The sequence below is a fragment of the Xyrauchen texanus genome, chromosome 25 (assembly GCF_025860055.1).
Source record: "Xyrauchen texanus isolate HMW12.3.18 chromosome 25, RBS_HiC_50CHRs, whole genome shotgun sequence".
Lineage (NCBI taxonomy): Eukaryota > Metazoa > Chordata > Actinopteri > Cypriniformes > Catostomidae > Xyrauchen > Xyrauchen texanus.
The window spans coordinates 39603350-39628183 of NC_068300.1; the positions used below are offsets into that span (position 1 = coordinate 39603350).

The 24834-nt window shown below is 42.3% G+C and overlaps 1 long non-coding RNA gene across 1 annotated transcript; it reads right to left on the reverse strand.

Annotated features, from left to right (window-relative positions):
* Positions 1 to 7629: 7629 nt before the first annotated feature.
* On the reverse strand, positions 7630 to 8384 carry LOC127618730 (uncharacterized). The gene is made up of 3 exons (XR_007967489.1): positions 8313 to 8384; positions 8085 to 8186; positions 7630 to 7806 (listed from the first exon to the last, which is right to left on the reverse strand). It is a non-coding gene; the product is annotated as an uncharacterized LOC127618730 (long non-coding RNA).
* Positions 8385 to 24834: the final 16450 nt, after the last annotated feature.

Genomic DNA, 24834 nt, shown 5'->3' on the forward strand with positions numbered 1-24834 from the left:
ATCCAGTCCATTTTAATTGACTTTTTCTGGGACAGACTGCATTGGGTACCAAAAAGTGTTTTGTACCTGTCTAAAGATGAAGGGGGACTTGGTCTAATACACCTGCAGAGCAGAACGGCTGCATTTCGCCTGCAATTTATACAAAGACTCTTAAGGTGCTCTGATGAGTCAAGTTGGATGGGTGCTGCCTGTGCGATTCTTCGAAATATTGCAGGACTAAGACTGGACAAAGTTTTATTCTGGTTGGATCCTCAGAGACTAAAATTACATGATTCTCCAATCTTTTACCGCAACCTGTTCAAAGTCTGGTCCTTATTTAAAACAAGCAGAGAAAACAATTCATCTTCACTGTTTTGGCTACTACAAGAACCTTTAGTCATTGGCTCACGACTGGACTTATCTCGTGAGATGTCCTTTGCCATACCTGAATGGACTTTGTGTGATGCTAAGGTAACAACAATCGGACACTTGCAACAAATAACGGGTCCTGCTTTTAAAGATGTGAACGCCATTGCTGAGCGTTTCAGAATCAAATCGCACCGAATAGTGACTAAAGCAATTGAAAAATGGAGATCAGCCCTCACTGGTGAAGAAACAGAACTGTTGGATCTATACTCAAAGCGATCCATTTATCCTGATTGCAAAGACCCTTTTCCAAACTTGAGTCTTTCTCCCAGTTTAGGTGAGTGCAGTGGCATACTGTTAGATTGTAAAGATTTAATAATTGTGGGTCCAAAATTTGCACTTGGTAAAGATATGTATAAGAGCTGTGTGAAGGCATTTAACAAAACATTTCTAGATAACAAGTGTGACACACCATGGCGAAAGGTTCTTAATCTTGATGTAAATGAAAAGCCTGAATGGAGAACACTATATAAATCACCATTAGTTAAAAAAACTGGAGATTTACAGTGGAGATTGTTGCATGGTGCCATTGCTGTCAATGCTTTTGTCTCTCTGATAAATGATGACGTTACTGAAGGTTGTCCTTTCTGTTCACAAAAAGAGACTATTTTTCATGCCTTTATGCATTGTGATAGGTTACAACCTCTTTTTAATATCCTGAATATGGTTTTTATTTCTTTCAATGTAGTTTTTTCAATGAAAGTGTTTATTTGTGGTTTTAAATATGTTAAAAAACATCACCAGAAGTGTCAATTGTTGAACTTCTTATTAGGTCAAGCAAAAATGGCAATATATACCACAAGGAAAGAGAAAGTGGAACAAAATGTTTTTAGTAGTATAGAAGCTGTTTTTGTAAAATTAGTCAAATCTAGAGTTATGATTGATTTTCATTACTACAGATTAATGCATGACCTTCCATCATTTGAAGCAATTTGGTGCTTAAACGGGATCATTTGTGAAATTTTTGAAGAAGAGTTGTTTTTCCCCTTTTAATTAGAATGTTTCTTCTTTTTTAATTGATACTTAATCAATTTTTTGTGACATGTACATTTTGTAATAAAATGGGTTTTTGAAAATCAAAAATCTCTCTCTCTCTCTCGCTCTCTCTCTCTCTCTCTCTCTCTCTCTCTCTCTCTCTATATATATATATATATTTGCAGACTTATCTCCAGCCTTGCCTTCTTTGGAGCACACATATTTGCAAACACAGACAGTTACTTTGTCATATAATATTAAATTTATTCTAATTTATACTTGAAGATGCTTTGTGCTCGAATACAAAGACCACCATTTATTTTAATGAAAAAAATGTCATCTTTAATTAAACATTTTTAATAACTTTTCCAAGCAAACGGTTTCAACCACACTATTATAGCTATTTAGCTATTCAGCGCTCTCTCTCTCTCTCTCTCTCTTTGAGCGCATGCGCGTGAGTGGCGCGTGAGTGGAAGCGTGGCTGTGAGAGCGTTTGTTAAGCTGATTTGCTTTCAAATAATATTTAACCTTAAACTTTTTTTGTTTTTTCATAATTATCTTTTCTTTTTTCCCCTTGCTGGACAGTCTTACTTACAGTCAAGAAAGTTTGTTTGGTTTCGCTTGCACGGTTTTCAGACGCCGGTATGGCGTCTGTTCCCGTGCAAGGAACGCCAAATCTGTCACTTCGTAATGGGTGCAAATGTGTACCAGAGCCCGGAGTGACAGTAGAGGAACTGCTTATAGTTATAGGAGAACAGGTCGGATTTGAAAATATAATTTCGGCCTCACGGATGAACAAAGCTGTCGTCGTGTTTTTAAAATCAGACTCCCTGGTAAACCAGTTGACTGTGAGCGGAATATGGGTGAAAGAAACGTTTGTTACGGTAACCCCGCTATCCGCTCCAGCAACGAAAAACATCATTTGAAATGTACCGCCGTTTATTTCCGATGACACCATCACAAAAGAGCTGCTGAGGTTCGGAAAGATCGCAAGCCCAGTCAGAGAGATCCCTCTGGGATGTAAAAATAGCGCGCTCAAACGTGTTCTTTCCTTTAGACGTCAAGTCTTTATGTTTCTGGCTTCAAAGGAGCGAACATTAGAAGTCTCGTTCCGTGTTAATCACGGGGAGAAGTCATATATGGTTTACGCCAGTACTGAGAGCTTTAAGTGTTTTGAATGTGGAGACTTGGGCCATAAACGCTTCATGTGTCCACATAAAGATGACCAGCGTGCGTCCACATCTCATAAGGATGTGACTATTACTGACCAACAAACTAAGGAAAGCGATGAACAGAGACTTGATGGGCAGGATAAAGGGACCACAGAGGAGGGCAAGGTGCAAGAGGTGAGTGAGTTAAATGTAAATACTGATGGTGTGGAGCAAGCTGGATGCAGTTATGTATATGACAGACCAGACAATGTTGAGAAGAATGAGACACAGAGTGGTGTGGAATATGTGTGTGAAGGTAATGATGTGGCACAGGCTGAAGGCTTAGAGGAAAACATGGATGATGAGACAGATAGTCTATCCCAGTTTACTGATGACGGTTTTAGAGATGATGATCAAGTGTCAGATGGTGCAAAAGGAACTGATAAAGACTTATATACTGTTGATGAAATTAATACTTTTCTTGATAAAACCAAAGGAAAAGCAGGTGTTGAAATAGGTAATTATTTCCCTGACATTGATAAATTCATTTCCTCTGTTGTATGGGCTAGAAAAGTGAGTAGTTACGATGAGCTCTCTCAACAAAAACGTTTTCGTCTTAAAAAACACATTACAGTTCTCAGGCAAGGCAAAAAGACAGTGAAAGCGAGGGGAAAAACTAAATATTCTTAATGGCTTACAACTTTACTTTTTCTCTCTGTTTTTTCATCCTTTTTCCATTTCTCATGGAGATCTTGCGGGTGGGATCAATTAATATAAATGGAATGAGGGATGGGAGAAAATTTGGTTTATTATCAGAAATGATAAGTTTGAAAGATCTTGGTGTTGTTTTCTTGCAAGAAACCCATAGCAGTCAAAATAATGAGATTGATTGGGGCTTATGGTGGGAAGGAAAGAGCATTCTTAGTCATGGGACTAATTTAAGTGCGGGAGTAGCTGTACTTTTCTCCTCTGCTCTTAAAACAAAGATTTTATTCAAAAGTGAAGTGGTACCTGGGAGATTATTGTCTGTAAGGGCTGAAATTGAAAATTTTAATTTTTTATTTGTGAACATCTATGCCCCTAATTTAGGGGCAGACAGAGTACAACTTTTTACCAAACTGGAGCACTTTTTAAAAAAGCAGCAGGACGGTGATTTTATTGTATTAGGAGGTGATTGGAACTGCACTATTGATTTTACACAAGATAGGAATGGAGAAGAACCTCATGCACAGTCTGCGAATTGCTTAGCTAATATAACAAAAAATCTTAATTTCTCAGATGTGTGGAGAGAGCATAATTCATCAGTTCAGCAGTATACATGGATGAAATTTAACAATGGCAGCATTTCTGGAGCACGTTTAGACAGGTTTTACATATCACATCATTTAAGAAATATGATTGTTAATACATCTATAACCCCAACAGCTATTTCTGATCATAAACTTACCACTATTGAATGTACTTTGACTGAAAGAAAACATATGAGTTATTACTGGCATTTTAATGTTAAACTTTTAGAAGACAAACAGTTTTGTGAGAATTTTAAACTTTTTTGGGAAACCTGGAAAAGTGAAAAGTGTTTTTATGAAAATATTATTCAGTGGTGGGAAATTGGTAAAGTACATATAAGAAGCTATTGTCAACAATATACATCTCATTCCTCCTTGGTTTTGAAAAAGACTTTGGAGTGTCTGGAAAAAGAGATCTTGGACATTGAAATGAACATGAATGATGTTGTTGATGGTAATCTACACGATCTGTGGACTGAAAAAAAAAATCAGCTGAGCTCCTTTTTAAATGAAAAAGTTAAAGGAGCTCTTATAAGAAGTCGTTTTTTTAAAATAAGAGACATGGACGGACCTTCTTCATATTTCTTTAACTTGGAATGATAAGCTGGACAAGAAAAACAGATGCTCATATTAAAAGATAACAATGGACAAAATACTTCAGACCCAGTAAAGATGCGGAAACTTGCGGTGGATTTTTATTCTAGGTTATACGCTGCCGATACCCCAGATGAACTCTGTAGAAATCAGCTGTTACAAGATCTTCCTGTGTTAACAGCAGAACACAAACAATCTTTAGAGACTGAACTCACTTTTGAAGAGGTTACAGCTGCTGTTATGGGACTCTCCTCAGGACGTACACCAGGACTGGATGGATTACCTGGTGAATTCTATAAATCTTTTTGGAATATTATTGGACATGAGTATTTTGAAGTTCTCCAAAAATGTATTAAGGAAGAAATTCTTCCTTTGAGTTGTCAGCGGGCAGTTCTAATGCTGCGTTCACACCGGACGCGACTAGCGCGTCAAATTCGCGCCTACCGCGTCTAGTTATACGCTTGACCACTTTGAATCCATTCGCGCGTCAAGAGCGAAATTGACGCGCATAAAAAACAAAAGTTTGAAGCGAAATTTACGCGCGTGACGCGCGTCAGAGGCGAAATCCGTTGACGGCCATCTTTTTACAAGATAGCTGATGTTGATCGAGCATTCGTGGAGAGAGTCACCGCTCTGTATTTGCTCTGGAGAGCAGAACAGCGGCGTATGGGTCGTCGTCGCCGTACTTGGGTCCACCAGACCCTCCGGAGGCGTTCCCAGTTCGGCGAATTTCATCATTTGCTCCAGGAGCTGCGCCTGGATGACGGCCACTTTCAGCGGTACTTCCGCTTGTCCCGCGCCCAGTTTGATGACCTGTTGTCCCGCATCGGAGCGAGGATCACCCTTCAGGACACCAACTACAGGCGCTCTATCCCAGCTGCGAAGCGCCTGTCCATCTGTCTTCGGTTAGTAAATGTATATAAAATGTTAAATACAGTATATTAAATATGTGTTAATTTACGCTATGCTAGCAATGTTTTTCAAACTGTGTGGTACGGATACCACTGTTGGTGCTCTTTCTAGTGATACTCAGTCAACTGCTGTAACGTTAACCTAAAAAATAAAATATTATTTTGGCAGACATGATAATGTCTCTATCTGTAAGCAATATGTAGTGCTCTTTCTAGTGATAACGTTACTCGGTTAACTGCTATAACCTAAAAATGATACTGTCATGTCTCTATCTGTAAGCAATATGTAGTAACGTTACTCTTTCTTTTGATAATCAGTTATTGGTTATTGGCACACTAGTGATTTAAACCATATACACATATACCCTTTTGTTTTGAAGATTCAAAACTTTGTTAAATTGCTTGCAAAATTGCTAGCAAACAAACAAATATGGTGCATTAAAGTAAAACAGACTGGTTATTGTATATAGTTGAATATGTAACTACAAGTGTACTTATAAAAATATTTTCTAGGTTTCTTGCCACAGGGGACTCATTCAGGACCATAGCGTCCAACTTCAGGGTTGGTGTCTCAACAGTGAGCCAGATCGTCCACCAGGTTGTGACTGCAATCTGGGACTGTCTTGTGGAGGAGTACATGGCTGTGCCCACCACTGATGACTGGAGGTCCATCGCGGAAGGATTTCAGGAGCGGTGGAACTACCCTCTATGCTGTGGAGCGGTGGATGGGAAGCACGTGGTAATGAAGGCACCCCCCAACTCAGGATCCCAGTTCCACAACTACAAGGGAACATTCTCCATCGTTCTCCTTGCAGTTGTGGATGCGAGGTATCGCTTCCGGTTGATCGATGTTGGGGGGTACTGCAGGACCAGCGACGGTGGGATTCTGGCAAACTCCGCCTTTGGACAGGCTCTCCGTGCTGGTACACTTCATCTGCCTCCTGACCAGCCTCTTCCCGGTGCTGATGAAAGAGGACCCCAGCCCCATGTCTTTGTGGCTGATGAGGCGTTCCCGCTGCGGAGGAACCTCATGCGGCCCTTCCCTGGATGCACCCTTCCTCCAGAGAGGCGTGTCTTCAATTACCGCCTCTCCAGAGCCTGGCTGGTGGTGGAGAACGCCTTTGGCATCCTCTCCTCACAGTAGAGGATGTACCGCCGCCTCATCGAGGTCCACCCAGAAGTTGCGGAGAAGTGTGTGAAGGCGACGTGTCTTCTCCACAACTTTCTGAGGTGTTCGGAGGGGAGAGAGGCACCTGCTGCGAGGGGCGCGGGACATGCTGGAGAGGAGCCACTGCCAGGTCTGGGTCGGGTTGCGGCCAACAACTCCTCCAGAGAGGCACTCCGGGTGAGGGATGTCTTCATGGCACACTTCTCGGCGGAGGGAGCAGTACCATGGCAGCCGACGGAGTAGCGTTTGAAGTCCTCCTTATGACTTCCCCACGACGGCTCTTTTAAGAGCCACCCACAAACCTATAAAGAGCTAAACTATCTAAAAATAGTCCATTATTATTATTATATATTTTTTTTTTTTCCCCAGGTTGTCAGCCCCAGTTCCAGGATGTCAGGTCCACAACATGCACATTTATTAAGTTGAGACTTTTTAAAAATGTCAGGTTTTCCATGGTAGTATATCAGGTTAAATTATTTATTTATTTTTGGTTTGATGATAAATGGAGCCAGCCTCAAAAAATAATTAACCTGTCCTGTGGTTTTTTCCTTATTCAACACTGTCCAGACACTAATGTTGGTTGTCTTTACATTACAATAATAATGTTTCATATAATCTAGATTTAGATATGGAATAAATAGCAATCAATACAAAATCAAAATGTCTCATATATTGAAATCAATTTATGTGATAAAAGATTTGCTTTGTTTGTGCATTAGAACCACACCAGGCATTTAGTCATATTACAAAATAATTTATTGAGGCCAAACATATGAAGTAATTTTAGGTATAACATTAAAAAACATATTTAGGCAAAACGTAAAAAAAATTATTTAGGCAAAACATATAAAATAACAATATGAACTGAAAAAAATGAACAATATGTGCAAACTATTTACATTAAGAGACAGGAACAAAAAGGACCTCGCTTGGAAGGTGGAAGAGCCACAGGGAACGGCATAGGAGAAGAGGAAGGAGGGCATTCTGCGTTTCCTGCAGAGCCTGCCGCCTCTTTTTTATTTTTAAAGTTTACTGTGTGGGGGGGTCCAATTGTTCCAAATTTAGCACAATGGTGCTATTTTCCATTGCCAATTTGTATATTTGAAATTTAACTTTTTCTTTTAAATGAGGCGGCATGCTCTGCAGAAAAGGCAGAAGGCTGAGGAGGAAGTACTCCTCAGCGGAGCGTGGCGGTGGGGTTGGAGGTCGCGCCAGAGGTTGTGTCAGGAGCTCCAACAGCGTCTGCTCCACCTCCGACGGACCATCCTGGGACCGCTCACGGGGCCGCCGTCGGGCTCTCCTCCTCTGTTGGCCTGTGAAAGCAATACACAGTGCAATGAGAAGGCAGAAAGATGATACCTGATTTTCATGTTCACAGTAAAGGTTAACAATTTAATTGAAACAACAAAATTGTCTAGATATTGTGAGAATACTATCTGTGTCAGTGACATAGACAGTGCTTAAATGCAAGTGTGAAATTGTTTTGAACTATATATCAAGTAATTACAAGTTATACTTCAGACATGTACATAGATAAACATGCAAATGAACAGTAGCTAAAAAGTATGTATGTACTATTGCCTTCACACACCTGTGAGTTCAGCAGCAGGGGCTGAGGGACCAGGGACTGGGGAGACAGGAGAAGAGGCAAGGGATCTCAAAATATCCTCTTCCCCCCTCTGATCATTTTCCTCTGTCAAGACAATATTAAATGTTAATACAACACGTTGGTAACAATGATCATAGAGAGTTTACATTTCTTCATCTGTAAACAATGACAGCATATATGCCTTGTAATGTGGATTCATTGGAAACACACCAGTCTCTGTCTCCCACGCCGTTTCTCCAGGCTGTCCCTGGTCCTCGAGGTGGTTGTCCTTTCTGATCCGGGCCTCGACGGGATCGCGGAATCCCAAGATCTGAGAGTACTTCCACCTCTTCCCAGACCCTGCTGCTGACCCACTCCTCTTGTCCATCTCCTTCCTCTTCTCCTTCAGATATGTGTCCCTGAGGCTCTTCCACTTTTTTCTGCAAAAGTCCCCTGAATAAACAATATCTTGTAAGCAAAAAATGTAGCTGAATATAAGCGGGAAAATAATTGTAAAATAGCGCAAGGCAGCTTGCTAGCTGGTTAGCAGGTCAATAACGTGACTCAAAAGTAGCAGGAAAATAGTTAAAAATAGCTAGCTGCTTAGCAGGGCAATAACGTGACACAAAAGTGAAATGTGTAATTATATATATATATGCGCGTGTAAAAAATATACCCATAAATATTTTGTTCAAGAAATTACAGTGACTGTAGCATTTCTATCGTAAAGAAGTGGACAAATATTAAAGATTAATTTGTATTTACAACTTACCAGGTTGCCCAATCTCCTCACTGACCCTCTTCCAAGCGAGGTCCTTTTTGTTCCTGTCTCTGTAAAAATATGAACTGACGTACAATTTCGTACAATTCCGGGTGAGTGCTAACAGCAACAATTATTTTTTCCTCCATAGCTGTCAGTGATTTTGGAATGAAAGATTCCGAGCGGGAGCGGGAGTTTACGTCACTTTACCTCCTGAGTGACAGCAGGCAGCTAGGCTCCTGATTGGTTAACGCGGCGCGAATTGACGCCAAAGTTCAGATTTTTCAACTCTGGCGGCAGACGCGAATTCGCGTCAAACGCGTGAATGCACAAAATGCACCATTCGCGCGTAACGCGCCAGACGCTCAATACTTGACGCGCGAATGAGGCGTATTCGCGTCTACCGCGCCGCGCTCTACGCCTCATTCGCGGCGCAGGAATTTTTTACGCGCGTAACGCGTCTTTGCATTGACTTAACATTGAAATCACTCGCGCCTGACGCGCTATTCGCGTCCGGTGTGAACGTAGCATAACGCTACTCCCAAAAAAAGGTGACCCAACTCTCTTAAAGAACTGGAGACCTGTAGCAATTTTGGACTCCGATTATAAAATATTTTCTAAATGTCTGGCCAATAGGGTAAATGGTTTAATGCATTCAATTATACACACTGATCAGTCATATTGTATAAAAAATAGATCCATAATAGATCATCTACATTTGGTAAGAGACATTTATGATTTTACTTCTTTTAATAATACCAATATAGGTTTTCTGTCATTAGATCAAGAAAAAGCGTTTGACAGAGTTGATCATAATTTTCTTTTTGATACCTTTAAGGCTTTTGGTTTTGGGGACAATTTTATTTCAAAAATAAAATTGTTGTACGCCGGAGCCACATGCATGATTAAATTAGCTGATGGCCTCAGTACTCCTGTAAAGGTCAATAGAGGTATTAGGCAAGGTTGTCCTATTTCAGGACAACTTTACAGCATAGTCATTGAGCCTCTGCTGTGTAGGTTAAGAAGAGAGTTAACAGGTTTACAGATCAATACTTTGGATTTTAAGTGTTTTATCAAGCTCTCAGCATATGCAGACGATGTCACAGTTTTAATTCGAAACCAATGTGATGTTAAATGTTTAGAAAATGCTTTGGAGTGTTATGGGAAAGCGTCTTCAGCCAAAGTCAATTGGCAAAAAAGTGACGCTTTGTGGCGTGGTCAATTTTTTAATAGTCCGTCACTACCTGGTGGGCTGCAGTGGGGGAGAACAGGTTTTAATTATCTAGGGGTTTTTATAGGGACAGATGATTATAAGAAAAATAATTGGGAGGGTTTAGTGGAAAAAGTGTGTGCTCGGTTGTCTCACTGGAAATGGTTGCTACCCCAGCTGTCCTACAGGGGGAGAATCCTGGTATGTAATAACCTGGTTGCATCATCTCTATGGCACAAAATGATGGTTCTAGAGCCTCCAGATGACCTGGTAAGGAAAATTCAACAGCACCTGGTGGACTTTTGCTGGTCTGGTCAGCACTGGTTGAAGGCACCAGTGCTCTATCTACCAATACAGGAAGGAGGACAGGGACTAGTTGACATTGGATCCAGAGTTAAAGCTTTCAGACTCCAGGCAGCTCAGAGACTCTTGTATGGGGAAGATGTAAGCTGGGCTGGGATAGCCTGTGCCCTCCTGAAAAGAGCGGGTAACATGGAATTTGACCGGCACTTGTTCCTTATGGATACTACAAAACTAGACCTGTCTGGACTGACATCATTTTATAGATCAATGTTAAAATCATGGACTCTTTTCAGTTTCTCTCGGGAGCAAAATGAGATGAAGGGATTATGGCTGAGAGAAGAACCACTGTTTTTTAATTCTGCACTGGTTTTAGATCTTTTTAATTCAGACTCACTCAGAAAAGCATTGTGGACTGCAAATTTTACCAAAATTGGTCATTTTATTTCTGAAGAAGGTTGGATTTCTGCCGACAATTTAGCTTCAAAACTAAACATAAGATCAGTCCGGATGGTAGAGAGACTGCTGACTCATTTTTACGAGTTTTTACAACCAGAATATAGACTGTCCCTAGAGACATCTTTTAGAGAGGAAGAAACTTCTGTCTTCCCAGATCTAATTTTCTCTCCTGATTGGCAAGAAACAGAAAATGGTCTGCTTTCTTTTAAAACACATCTTCCTCAGCTTCGGAGTGTGAGAGAGTCAAAATGGCAAGAGATCTTTGGACCAAGTGATTCCCCTAAAGGCTGCTGGAGGACCTTGTACAAACCTCCTATTGAGAAAAGAACTGGAGACCTGCAATGGAGGATTGTGCATGGTATAATAGCCACAAACAGACACAGAGCACACCTTGATCCTCAGGTCGGGGAGGGTTGTCCTTTTTGTGGAATACAAGAAACTGTTTTTCACCTTTTTCTTAATTGTGCGGGACTGCAACCTTTATTTTATAAAGTAGAAGAGTGGAGTTAGAAGTTGACTAATCTCCACCACATATTGGAAGCAAACGAATGTGGTTCATTTTCATGGCTCAGCCAAGTTTCGTTCCCACGCTAGACACGCTTTATTAAGACGTTCTTTTATCGTTTTGTTCAAACTTTCCACGTTTGATGAAGACTGAGGATGATACGGGATATGAAAATGCCAATTAATACTAAGTTCTTTAGCTAATAATTGTGTTACTTTAGAAGCAAATGGAGTTCCATTGTCGCTTGCTATAACAGTTGGAATACCGAAACGCGGTATAATTTCTTTGGCAAGAACCTTCACTACCGTCTTTGCGTCTTCTTTTCCACACGGAAAAGCCTCAGGCCACTTAGTAAATCGATCAATAATCACGAGCAAATACTTGTGATTTCTACATGGAGGCATGTGTGTAAAATCGATCTGTAAATATTGGAAAGGAAGTTCAGGATGCGGTAAAGCATCATGGCTGATTGCCTTGTGCCTGTTTGTTTGCGCACACACCAGGCAAGCATCCAATATCAACAAAGTATTTCTTCGAACGTTTGCAATGCAGTATGATTGATTCAAATTTTGTATCACTTTCTCTTTTGACACATGTGATACACCATGATAATGCCTACACAGCATTACAACAGTAGGTGCTGGTAGCGCGATTCTACCTTGTTTATCTCTTAAGATACCAACTTGATCTGGTTTTACTTCATTGGCTGCCCAATGAGTCAAATCATCTTGCGTAGGATTCGCTTGTAAGATTTTAACATCCAAATCATTAATCAACGATGAATTCATCATCGGCACTTCATTGTTTTGTTCATTTACATGCAGACTACGTATTGCTTCTTTTGCTGCCCATTTCGCTACTTCATTCGCAAATCTGTTTCCTTTGGCCTCATCAGATTCACCTGTTTTATGACCAGCTACTTTAATTACAGCAAGTTTCAATGGTTGCTGTGCTGCATTTATCAGCTCAGCCACAATGTTATGATGCGAAATTGGTTTTCCTTCGGAGGTTTTGAAATTTCTTTCCTCCCACAATTTAGCAAAATCATGGACTACGCCATACGGATATTTGGAGTCAGTATTTATGTTGATACACTGACCTTTTGCCAATTGACAAGCTCTTGTTAAAGCAATCAGTTCTGCGACTTGTGCTGATTTATGTGGCAGTGAATACGCTTCAATTACTTTATCAGGCAATTCAACAATAGCATAACCACACAAATATGTACTGTCGTTTGGCTTAAAGCAGGATCCATCAATATACCAATGGATTCCCTCCTCCAGGACAGACGTGGAAATGCAAGCAGTCGAAATTTGGATCCTGTTCAGTCAGTTGTGATTGTCTCTCTCAAATTCACCTTGTGTCAGCAACCTATGCAAATGTACAGTAGGGCCATGAATAACAGAAGTTACTTTCAACGTTACATTAGCAGTAGCTAACAATATAGCCTCATAGCCGGAACGGCGTTGGGCAGTCATGTGTTGAGTCGAAATATTATGCATAATGGCTCCTTCCTGATGAGAAACATGTACAATGAGAGGATGTGACAAAACAACTTTTTCAGCATCCTGTATCATGATTGCTGTAGCAGCCACTGCACGCAAACAAGCCGGAAGTCCCTTAGCCACCGAATCAAGGGTCTTAGATAAATAAGCTATTGGACGGAAAGTGCCCCCATGCTCTTGGGCCAGGATTGCTGCGGCTGTGCCACCACTTTCGTACACGTATAGATGAAAGTCTTGTGTGTAAGAGGGTAGGCCAAGGGCAGGCGGCCTTAAGAGTGATGATTGCAAATGTTTGAATGCTTGATTCATCTCACTTGTCCATATAATATCTTCTTTGTCACCCAGCATAGCTTCTCGCAGGATTTTGTCATACATGGAGCAATTAGGCACCCACAGGTGGCAGTAATTGACCAGTCCCAGGAAGCTTTGCATTTGCTTCCGTGTGGATGAATGCTTAAATGTAGCGATGGCTTTGATCCTGTACGCAGACAGACAAACTTGGCCTTGTGACAGTTCATGTCCAAGGTAATTGACTTTTCTCTGCACCCATTGAAGTTTGTTTTTAGATGCCTTGAAACCAGCCTCAGCCAGAACATTGCAAGCAATCTTTGAGGCAGCAGCATGCATGTCCTCAGAGGCACCAGTGACCAGAATGTCATCAGCATATTGGAGCAGGCAGGTGTCTGGAGGGAGTTTGACATCTTTCAGTGTATCGTGCACTACAGCAGAGAAAACAGCCGGAGAATCTCTGAACCCTTGAGGGAGACGCGTCCAACTGTATTGACAATTCTGAAAACAAAATGCAAACAGTGGCTGAGTCTCATGATCCACAGGAATACTGAAAAATGCAGAGCTTAAATCAATATGTTAGGAATGAGGCAGCGAGGAGAGAGGATCTAAATGCAGGCTTCTTTATTATTAACAAAATACAAAACAAACACAAAGGAAAAACCCTCGATGGGGAAACAAACATAAACTAAGAACTCAGGCAGGGAAACACAGATCAGGCTTGACAACATTCAACGAACGACAAGGAGTGAACAAAAAGCAGGGCTTAAATAACCAGGGAGTGATGACTGAATTAGACACAGGTGAGAACAATGAACAAAATGGCAGTAGTGATGGCAGGTGAATTCTGGGAAGTGTAGTACATTTAACAATGACAAGTGAAACCCAGGGCAGATAACAAGGGAATCGTGACATAGCCCCCCCTCAAAGGAGCGGCTTCCAGACGCTCCTCAGAGAAAAAAATAAATGAAAAAAAAAAAAATTGTCCAAGGAGTGAGGGGGGGGGGGAGCAAACAGACAGACCAGAGGAGCACAAGGGGCAAACAGACAGACCAAGGGAGTACAAGGGGAAAACAGGCAGTCCAAGGGGCACAAAGGGCAGACAGGCAGTCCAAGGAGGCACAGGGAGCAGACAGGCAGTCCAAGGAGGCACAGGGGGCAGACAGGAAGTCCAAGGGGGCACAAAGGGTAAGGACAGGTTCAGGTGGTCTGGGAGCTGGCCACCGGGCAAGGATAGGTTCAGGAGGCCTGGGAGCTGGCCACAGGGCAAGGACAGGTTTGGGGAACCTGGGAGGAGGCCACAGGACGGGAACAGGGTCAGGTGGTCTGGGAGCTGGCCACCAGGCAAGAACAGGGTCAGGAGGCCTGGGAGCTGGCCACCCGTCAGGAACAGGGTCAGGGGCCCTGGGAGGAGGCCACAGGACAGGGACTGGGTCAGGGGGCCTGGGAGGAGGCCACAGGTCAGGGGCCGGGTCAGGAGGCCTGGGAGGAGGCCCTAGAGGCGGTGACCTGGAAGGCTCGGGAGGCAGAGCCGTAGGAGGCTCTGGAAGCGGAGCCGTAGGAGGCTCGGGAGGCGGAGCCGTAGGGGGCTCGGGAGGCTCTGGAGGCTCTGGAGGCGGAGCTGTAGGAGGCTCTGGAGGCTCTAAGGGCGGAGCCGTAGGAGGCTCGAGAGGCAGAGCTGTAGGAGGCTCTGGAGGCTCAGAGGCCTCTGGGGGCGGAGCCGTGGGAGGCTCAGGAGGTAGAACTGATGGAGGCTCAGGAGGCGGAGCCGAGGAAAGTGGCGCCGTAGGAGGCTCTAGAGGCGGAGGCCTGGAGGGCTCCGGAGGAGGAGCCGTAGGAGGCTCGAGAGGCAGAGCCAAAGGAGGCTCGGGAGGCTCTGGGAGCGGAGCTGTAGAAGGCTCGGGAGACTTGAGAGGCGGACCCCTGGAAGGCTCGAGAGGTTTGAGAGGCGGAGCCCTGGAAGGCTCGAGAGGCTGGAGGGGCAGAGCCGTAGAAGGCTCGGGAGACTTGAGAGGCGGCGCCCTGGAAGGCTTGAGAGGCGGAGCCCTGGAAGGCTCGAGAGGCTTGAGAGGCGGAGCCCTGGAAGGCTCGAGAGGCTTGAGAGGCGGAGCACAGGGAGGCTCGAGAGGCTTGAGAGGCGGAGCCCCGGAAGGCTCGAGAGGCCGAGCTCTAGGAAGCCTGGGAGGTGGAGCTCTGGAAAGCTCGGGAGGCGGAGCTCTGGAAAGCTCGGGAGGCTCGGAAGGCAGAGCTCTGGAAAGCTCGGGAGGCGGAGCTCTGGAAAGCTCGGGAAACTCGGGAGGCGGAGCTCTGGAAAGCTCGGGAAACTCGGGAGGCTCAGTAGGCGGAGCTCTGGAAAGCTCGGGAGGCTCGATAGGCGGAGCTTTGGAAAGCTCGGAAGGCGGAGCTCTGGAAAGCTCGGGGGGTACTGGCTCTTGGACGGTCAAGGCTACAGGCGCTGGCTCAGGGACATCGGAGGCTACAGGCGCTGGCTCACTGACATCGGAGGCTACAGGCGCTGGCTCACTGACGTCGGAGGCTACAGGCGCTGGCTCACTGACGTCGGAGGCTACAGGCGCTGGCTCACTGACGTCGGAGGCTACAGGCGCTGGCTCACTGACATCGGAGGCTACAGGCGCTGGCTCACTGACATCGGAGGCTACAGGCGCTGGCTCACTGACGTCGGAGGCTACAGGCGCTGGCTCACTGACCTTTGGGGCTGCAGGCATTGGCTGGTTGGCCGTGGTTAGCGGAGGCTGGAGAGCAGAGGCCTTTCTTCTCCTCCTCCTCCGGGCCGATGAAGTTAGCAGCGCTGGTTCGTTGACCACGGCAGGCGTGGGGGTTGGCTCACTCACCGTGGCTGGAGAGGAAAGCCCAGAGGCGGGAGCTGGGATCTGGAGAGGTGGTTCCCCGGCAGCGAACTCCTCCAAGATGAGTCCCACGTACTTCCGCCAGGTGCAGTCTCCGGTCTCCGGGAGTTCCCACCACCGGTGTTTGGGAACACCGAACCGGTACGCCACCTTCAGAGTGTGGTCATCCCAGCCGGTGCAACTGGCCACGTTGGTGAAAAAGTAGGAGAACTCCCGGACAGTCAAGTCCACCTGTGACAGCTCCATGAGGAACCCTGCTAGATCCATAGTTGGTCGTTCGTTCTGTTAGGAATGAGGCAGCGAGGAGAGAGGATCTAAATGCAGGTTTCTTTATTATTAACAAAATACAAAACAAACACAAAGGAAAAACCCTCGATGGGGAAACAAACATAAACTAAGAACTCAGGCAGGGAAACAGATCAGGCTTGACAACATTCAACGAACGACAAGGAGTGAACAAAAAGCAGGGCTTAAATAACCAGGGAGTGATGACTGAATTAGACACAGGTGAGAACAATGAGCAAAATGGCAGTGGTGATGGCAGGTGGATTCTGGGAAGTGTAGTACATTTAACAATGACAAGTGAAACCCAGGGCAGATAACAAGGGAATCGTGACACAATAACAGAATAAAATTTATGTTCTGAAGGAATAGAATTAATTATAGCCTGAACTTCTGGTACAATAGGAGCAAGTGGTTTGATCAAATCATTAATTTTTCTCAGGTCTTGCGTTAAACGCCAAGTACCATTAGCTTTCTTAATTGGATTGATTGGTGTATTATAAGGTGAATGAGTTCGAACCAGAATGCCTTTTTCCAAAAATCGAGCAATGAGAGGTTTAAGTCCCTCCTCTTTTTCCTTTGAAAGTGGGTATTGTTTCTGAAACACAGGCCTAGTATTTATCAAATTCGCCCTGTAGGGCTGGATATCTATTAACCCTACGTCATCCTTGTGTTCCGCCCACAATTGAGGGTTGACTCCCGAAATTTCTGGTAGCAGCACAGTTGCAGACGAATCTTCAACAAGAGCACTTCCTGTGTCGGTTGTAATGGAAAAAACTGAAGGAAACAGAAGTGTCAAAGAGTTAGAATCAAAATTCAATTTCATACCAAGTTTATGCATCAAGTCTCTACCTAACAGGCAGAATGGAGAATTCGGTATGATTGCAAAAGCATGCATTTTAAACAATGTCGGTACATCCTTAGAAGTAATTGGTAAGGCAGGTCAATTCAGCATTTCACAGGAACATTATTAATCCCTACAGAACTAATTTTCTTTCCCGTGATGGAGCCTGAGTACACATCGGAAGATAACGAGGACACCGAAGCGCCGCTATCGATTAAAAACTTGTATGGTTTATGGTCCACATTTAATTCAAGGAATGGCAAAACATTTGATTTATTTGGATATTGCATCGAAAGTAATGAAAATTCAGACTCTTTGCTCTCGCACCGTCAGGCGCGATTCCATTCAGTTGGATATCTCTCTGAATGTGTTACACTCTGTCTCTGATTAGGAGAAAACGAAGGAGGGTTTTGGTTCTCATAGCCATTAGAGCGCTTACGCATCTGGTTTCTATTAGGCTGCTGCTCAGTTCTTTGTCTGCAAAACTTTGCAACATGTCCGGAGCGACCACAACAATAACATTTAACAGGCTTTGTTTTGTGAAGGAACGGACGTTTCTGAGCCGCAACATCAACCTGTAACACTATCGGAGTTTTCCCTTTTGAGGAAGCAAAGGCTCCAGCAGAGGAAAGCTCACGTAAACGCTTGCCAAGATCATCAATCGACATCGTTAAAAAATGATTCGTGGTAATACGAATCAATTTATGCATGTTATTTAGAAACGTGTTCACAAACAACTGACAATTATCATCATCAACCGGAATCGCCGATTCTTCAATCCATGCACGTTTAAATCTGTTGAAAAAAGCAACTGGACTCTCGCCAGCTTTTTGTTTTGCATTAGCTGCATGTGAGATGTCTTGTTTAGCTGATGACAACTTCAGCAAAAATGCCGTTAGTTGTTTGAAGAAAAGTTTAAGCTTACCCGAATTGGCCCAAACCCAATCAACATCATCGTCATCAGAACCATGGAAAGTTCTGGACAAATCAACAGGCTCTGCTGCATGTCTTGTCAAAATGTTACGAGCCAATGGTGTATCATAAGTCGGGCTTAACAAATCAATTTCTTCAATTAATTCTTCCTCCGTGATTTCAGGAGGGAGTGTTTTAGTTAGTATGAAACGATAATCACGCCCTGTCAATTGACTATAAGCTGTCAGTCGCTTCAAAACCGAAACATACTGATGAGGTGTTTTAGACGGATCAGGAAGCTCTTTAGCAATAGCTATAACATCAGCAAGAGGCAACGGGTGAACCTTAAATCCTTCTGCAGTTTCCACGAACGGAAATGCAGTCGCAGCCTTCAAATCAGGATACAGTTTATTTTTCACGGGCTCACACGCTAAAGGAGCCTGAAGATGTTCATAACTCGGAGGAACAGCAGTGTGTGAGAAAGTTTTCTCTTTTTCCTCAGGCTGTGAGACTGACTGAGGAACACTCAGCACTCTGTTAGACTGTACACTGTGATCAGCCCGCGGGGTAGAAAATTTGCGATCTTTATTTATTCCAGCAGCTTTATCTATGTCAGGTCCGCGATCCCAGTACTTTTTCATCATGTCCCAAGTTTTAAAGGATTGTTTCATATAATCGAAGTCCCATTCTGGATGACCCCAATTTTCGAAAATCATGTCTTTCACTGCAGACATGTCTCTAACTTTAAAAGAACCTTCACGTGGAAACGGATCTAATTGTGTTTTGTCAGCGGACCAGCCAGCTAAATTTGATAAATATGGTTCCGTAAAAAAGGCTTGATTATTTCTGTCCATAAAATCTTTCGGAGATTAATTAAATAAAGGTGGACTTATTTTATTTCCCATTTTTGAAACCACACAAAAATGTTCACCTCTAAACAAAATAAACAAAATTCAAATAATCAAATAGAAAACAAAGAAGAAAAATTCTGCAGTGTCATTTGTTAGTAAAGCATTTTTAGTCAAGGAAGCAAAGAAAGAAGAAGAATAGAGAAAGAGGGGAGAGAGAAAAAAAAAATTAAAATAAACTGTGCATTGATTCACTCACAAACCCCCCAAAAACGACGGAGATTTTTAATGAAATATCTCACAACAATCCTTCTTACAAAAGTAAGGATATCACACAACGAAGAAAATTGATCACGTTTCCTTACGTTCGTCCTGTAGTTTATCAAAAACTTACGAGGTTACTCACAACAAAAAAGAGGGAATTCATGTCTCTTTTTATGTTCTTCCCGCATCTCATTAGAAACACGAGGATAATCCTCCCGCATTTATCAAAAATATGAGGAGACCGTACACCCCCCAATGATAAATAAACTTGATCATGTCCTTTATCGCCCTTCCCGCATTAATTAAAACACGAGGAGTCACCAATCTCTGATGACCTATACGGTCTTTCAATAACGCAATACGGCACTATCATAACATTATAATCATATACTTCAAAATTATTTCTCAGCAAACAGTAAGAATCAACCCTGAAAATTAGATTCTTACCGTTTGGAGAATCCCGGTGACGAAGCCCCCAATTGTTAGAAATAAAAGTTCTTCTAAACCACAGCAGTGCCTTTTTCTCTCCGTCTTTTATTGAGTCGTGAATGAATCAATACAAAGCATTGAATCCAACGTTGGGGAGCAAACAAATATGCAGCTCAGCTTTTCCAATATGTGGCATGCAAAGATATACTACAATAGTGAAGGGGAGTTCTCATCACTTACCAATCAGAGCAAACATTACCTCATACAGATATCACATATAACAATTCCATATGGCAAAGGCTCCTTGTGAGCCGATCAGACCTATATGGTATACTCCGTCTGTCCTGGAGAGCCCGTCGGACCGTTTGCCATACACACTAATACAATATACACACAGACAGAGTGAGGAGGGGGCTCTTACACTCCATGCTGATATGAAACAGATGTTTGATAATGCACACACACCATTTCTCTCTTGGACAGAGCTGAGATATAGACATAACATTCTTACAAGGGATTAATAAAATCCCGCATTAATATAGAGTTTAGCTATTATAAATTGATAAGCAACTTGCAAATGTTCAAACATAAATGGGGAGTAAACCAGTGTGTATGTGATATTGTCCTTGATGATTGTTTGCATTTTTATATCTGAGAAATGCTGCTTGTAAAAACTACACTCATATTTATGTGATTATTTTTTTTAAACTTTTTTCATATATTTGTTTAATCTTTTTGTAATAAAGAGACCTTAAAAGTCAAAGTCTCTCTCTCTCTCTCTCTCTCTCTCTCTCTCATACCAAACCTGACTCCTGAAAGGTTACATGAAAATGTATTACCAAATCAGAATGCTTGGCCTATATACATCCCTGGCTATTTGAATACAGCCATTACAAGCTCGACAAAAAATCTAAAACTGAAGAAAATTATATCTGCAGTTCAATCTTGAAAACGTGTATTTTCTTTTGCAGTGCCCATAATTGACCACTAGATGGCCATTGATTGACAAGTTGTTTTCTTCAGTTGTTTGCAAACTTATGTTGTCCTTATCACAAATGTGAAAGGTAATTAGTGATCTAATTTAAGTTAGTAAATACAGTTAATTTAGTAGAGATTCATGCACATACATTAACGTCATATATTTAGTGCAAGAGGATATAGAAATTAGTGAGATCATTTTAAAAAGTTAAATGACTATAACAAACTGTAGGTTCATTATCAGCTATCTATGACAATTTGATAATACCAGTGACATCTCAACCCTGGTCCTTCAGAGCTTGTGTGGAAAACTTCCCATTTAACAGTTATGTGTTTCATAAACCATTGTGTAAGAACAGAGTGTTGGAAATATTGTTGTTTGTTTTTTTATATGTAATTTCTACCCATCAATAACAGCATGGGGGAATTGCTACATGCAAAGAGATTGATCATATGTTTATGTAACACACCTGTGTATTGCCCTTTAATTGAAACTCTGTTATACATAAGCTTATATTGTATGTTAGGTAATGTCCTCAGTTTAGAGTATATATTTCATATTTCTCTTGACATGGACAGAGAGCAATGTCAGATGAGAACTATCAAGGCACACAAGGGGGAATTTAATGTCCCTGTAGCACAGAGATCAAGGACCCAGTGTATTGCTCTTGTTCGACTTTGACAGAATAAGCAACTTAATGCCTTCAGTGAGGATGGCCAGGCAATTACATTTTTGCTGAAAAATTAGTAGCCAAGAAGTCAACTATCCCTACATTTGTAAACTGGGTTCTTGATGAAACAAAAGGCCCTGTGCAAGAAAGGTGAACATACACCTTAGAGAAGAATACTCTGGTATCAATCAAGCTAGGGTAGAAGACACATTGGACAGGTCAAGACGCTACCATCTGCAAAGATGATATTTGGAAACAAACCCATTCCAAAATCCATTAAAGCCAAAGCAGTTCAAGATCACCACCAGATTGAACTTCTTGCCATGGGCAAATGGAGAGTTGCGTATGGCCAAGCCACATATAGGTATATCCTGACCACAGTAGATGTATTTAATAGATAAATATGGCTAGGAATTGGAACAAGGGGAACAAGGAAGTGAATCCTGACAATGAGCATGGAGCTCAATACCTACTATCAGAAATATTATAAAAAAATCTAGATATGTCAATACTGCGGACATTCAAAAGAGTATATAGTTATTCCGTGAACTATATAGACCAGGGCATTTCAAATTGGTTGAAAGTGAGCCTCCCCCTAGAGAACTTGAAGACAGCCGTGCCCCCCCAACCACCACTAATTAGGCTATTATTATTATTATTATTATTATTGGTACTACTAGGCTACTAGTACAAAACTACAAAAAAATTTTATTAAGATAAACTTTTTATTAAGCTATCAACATTCCATTTTAAATCCAGTTTAATTTTGAAATTTTTTTAAAAACTTTTTAAACACGTTTGCCTTTCTTTTTTAAATATATTGTGAACACATACTTTGCAAAGGCATTTTTATCACATTCAAGCAATTGGGAAACTGTTAAAATTTGCCTTCTGAACAGAATCCCCTGCAGTCAAAAAACTAAACAAATATTTTGAACAGCCCTATAACCAAAGAGCCAACAAAAGCAGACATAGAACGAGATCAGCACGCTGGACAGCTCTATTTTCTGATCACTGAACAGAAAACCCTCGACGGTCAAATAACTCAACTGGAAACATGTTCATTAACAGCAACAGGCCACTAACATAATCTCAATTGAAGAGATATTTTAGCAATATTAGGCTACTTAAGCCTGTGTTTCCCAACCTTTTTTCTTCCATGGCACACTTTTTCGACAAAAAAAATATACGGCACACCACTATCCCACATAGGCTAATTATCGCCATAATTTTTTCCTTTTCAAGAACTTGTCCATGTTTTCTGTCCATCTTAGTAGCGTTTTTCTCGGCTATGCAAAAAAAGAAGAAGAAAAAAAAAATGCCTCTGCACTGTGGATGTCCAGAACACTTACGGTTGTGTAGTTGTGCTCACAAGTGCGTGAGAGGTCTCAGACATGAGCTTGTGATGTAGACTCAAGGATATAAGAGCCCGGAGTGGCATGAACATCAAAACTGTAGAATCTTATGAATGTATGCGGAGAGGACCAGCCCACCGCAATACTGGCTAGTGCAGTGGACATAAGTCTGAAGGGCATGGACCGGATATAGTCCGTGAAATCTTTCCTGCTCCGGCGCTGTAAACGGCAGGAAACAGAAGGCTTCGAGACTGACCTAACTGACGAGAGTCCACTGATGTCACTGGACTTCCTGATGCCGATGGCATGCTGCACAAGAGTATGTTTGTATCCTGCTTAGGCTGCTTACCATTTCTTATTCTTATTCTCAAATGTTCATCGTTATATTCATCGTTATATCCTTTGTCATTTTACAGCGTTTCAGGTTTTTCCTCTTTTCTACGGTTTCATCTGTGTGTATTTTACCTGTTGCTGCTAGCACCTAGCTAGAGTCTGTGTTTGTAGCCTGCTAGTTTTTTTAGCATCACTTATATATCTGTTTCAGCCTTTAATCCTTAACATCTGCCATTTTTAAGCATGCATCGGGTTTCCCTCGTATTATTCTCATCGCGATTCAACTGCGCGCATATTCCACCTGCATCAGCGATCTATTTTATCGCGATTAAACTGCATGCATTTTTTCAGCGAGCACTCATTTTTTCTCCTCTGCAGTACACAGATTATTGCATTGATCTCAAAGCACCGCTTATCAAGAACAACCACCACCAACAACAAACAATTTTTGAGGGATTCACGTCAATCTCAAACCCTCACCGCTCAGGAACAACTAACAAACAATTTGCAGTAAGTCATGGCATCCGTTCATGTTTCGTCCTGCATTGCAAACAAGTCATTACATGTTTACAATAGCCTCCTCCATCAGCAGTGAGGGATTCACATGTGATAAATGTAAGGAATTAGTCAGGCTGACGGAGAAGGTTAATGAGTTAGAGACTCGCATTCGAATGCTAGTGGAGGTCAGTGAGAAAGAGAAGCCGGTAGATACTGTTTTGGATGAGAGTAGTACAGAGAGCAACACACACACTTTGGTTCTGGCTGTAGAGCCCCTGCAGCAGGGCATTTGGGTGACGTCTTGGCGGCATACTCACTCAGCAAAGAGACACCTCTCTCCCGTTCCTGTTAGGGTTTCCAATCTATTCTCCCCACTCAGTGATACACCCACTGAGAATCATGTTGAAAGAGCCCTTGTTATTAGCGATTCTATTGTAAGGAACGTGGAAATAGAGACTCCATCCACTATTGTTAATTGCATTTCGGGGGCCAGAGCATTTGACATCAAATAAAATTTACAAGTGCTGGCTAATGCTAAATGTAGATTTCCTAAAATTGTTATCCTTGTCGGCACTAACGATGTCCGGCTTTGCCAGTCGGAGATCACCAAATATAATGTTAAAGAGGTGTGTGAATTTGCAAAAACGATGTCAGACACTGTAATATGCTCTGGTCCCTTCGCTGCTCATCGTGGTGATGAGGTTTATAGTAGATTAGTGTCACTGAATGGCTGGATGTCTGAGTGGTGTCTCAAGAATAAAATTGGATTAATAGACAATTGGAAAAGTTTTTGGGGTAGCCCGTCTCTCTTTGACCTGCTAAAGAGAGACGGGCTCCATCACTCCAGGGAAGGTGCCGCTCTCCTCTCTAGTAATTTGGCTCATAGTCTTAATGATAGTATTTGACTAACTGGGGCCCAGGTCAGGAAACAGACAAACTGGTTAATCCGAATGTCTGCTAACTGCCTTGAGATGTCACACAGGTCACATAAACTACAACACATAGAGACTGTATCACCTAGATATCTCATAGAGACTGTGTCTGTTCCCCGAACTACCAAAAACAATACCCTCACTAAATCATTTAGAAAAATTTGTATTAAGGTCAAACCTGAATAAAACATACAAATTAAAAATACACATCATACAAATATAGGGCTACTAAACATTAGATCTCTTTCTACCAAAGCATTAATTGTTAATGAAATGATTACAGGTCATAGATTGGATGCACTCTGTTTGACTGAAAGCTGGCTTAAACCGGATGAATATATTAGTTTAAATGGATCTACTCCCCCAGGTTATTGTTATAAACATGAGCCACATCTGAAGGCTCGAGGAGGAGATGTTGCTACAATTTACAGTGAAGTTTTTGGTGTTACTCAGAGGACAGGATATAAATGTGAGTCTTTTGAACTAGTAATGCTTAATGTGACACCGTTAGAT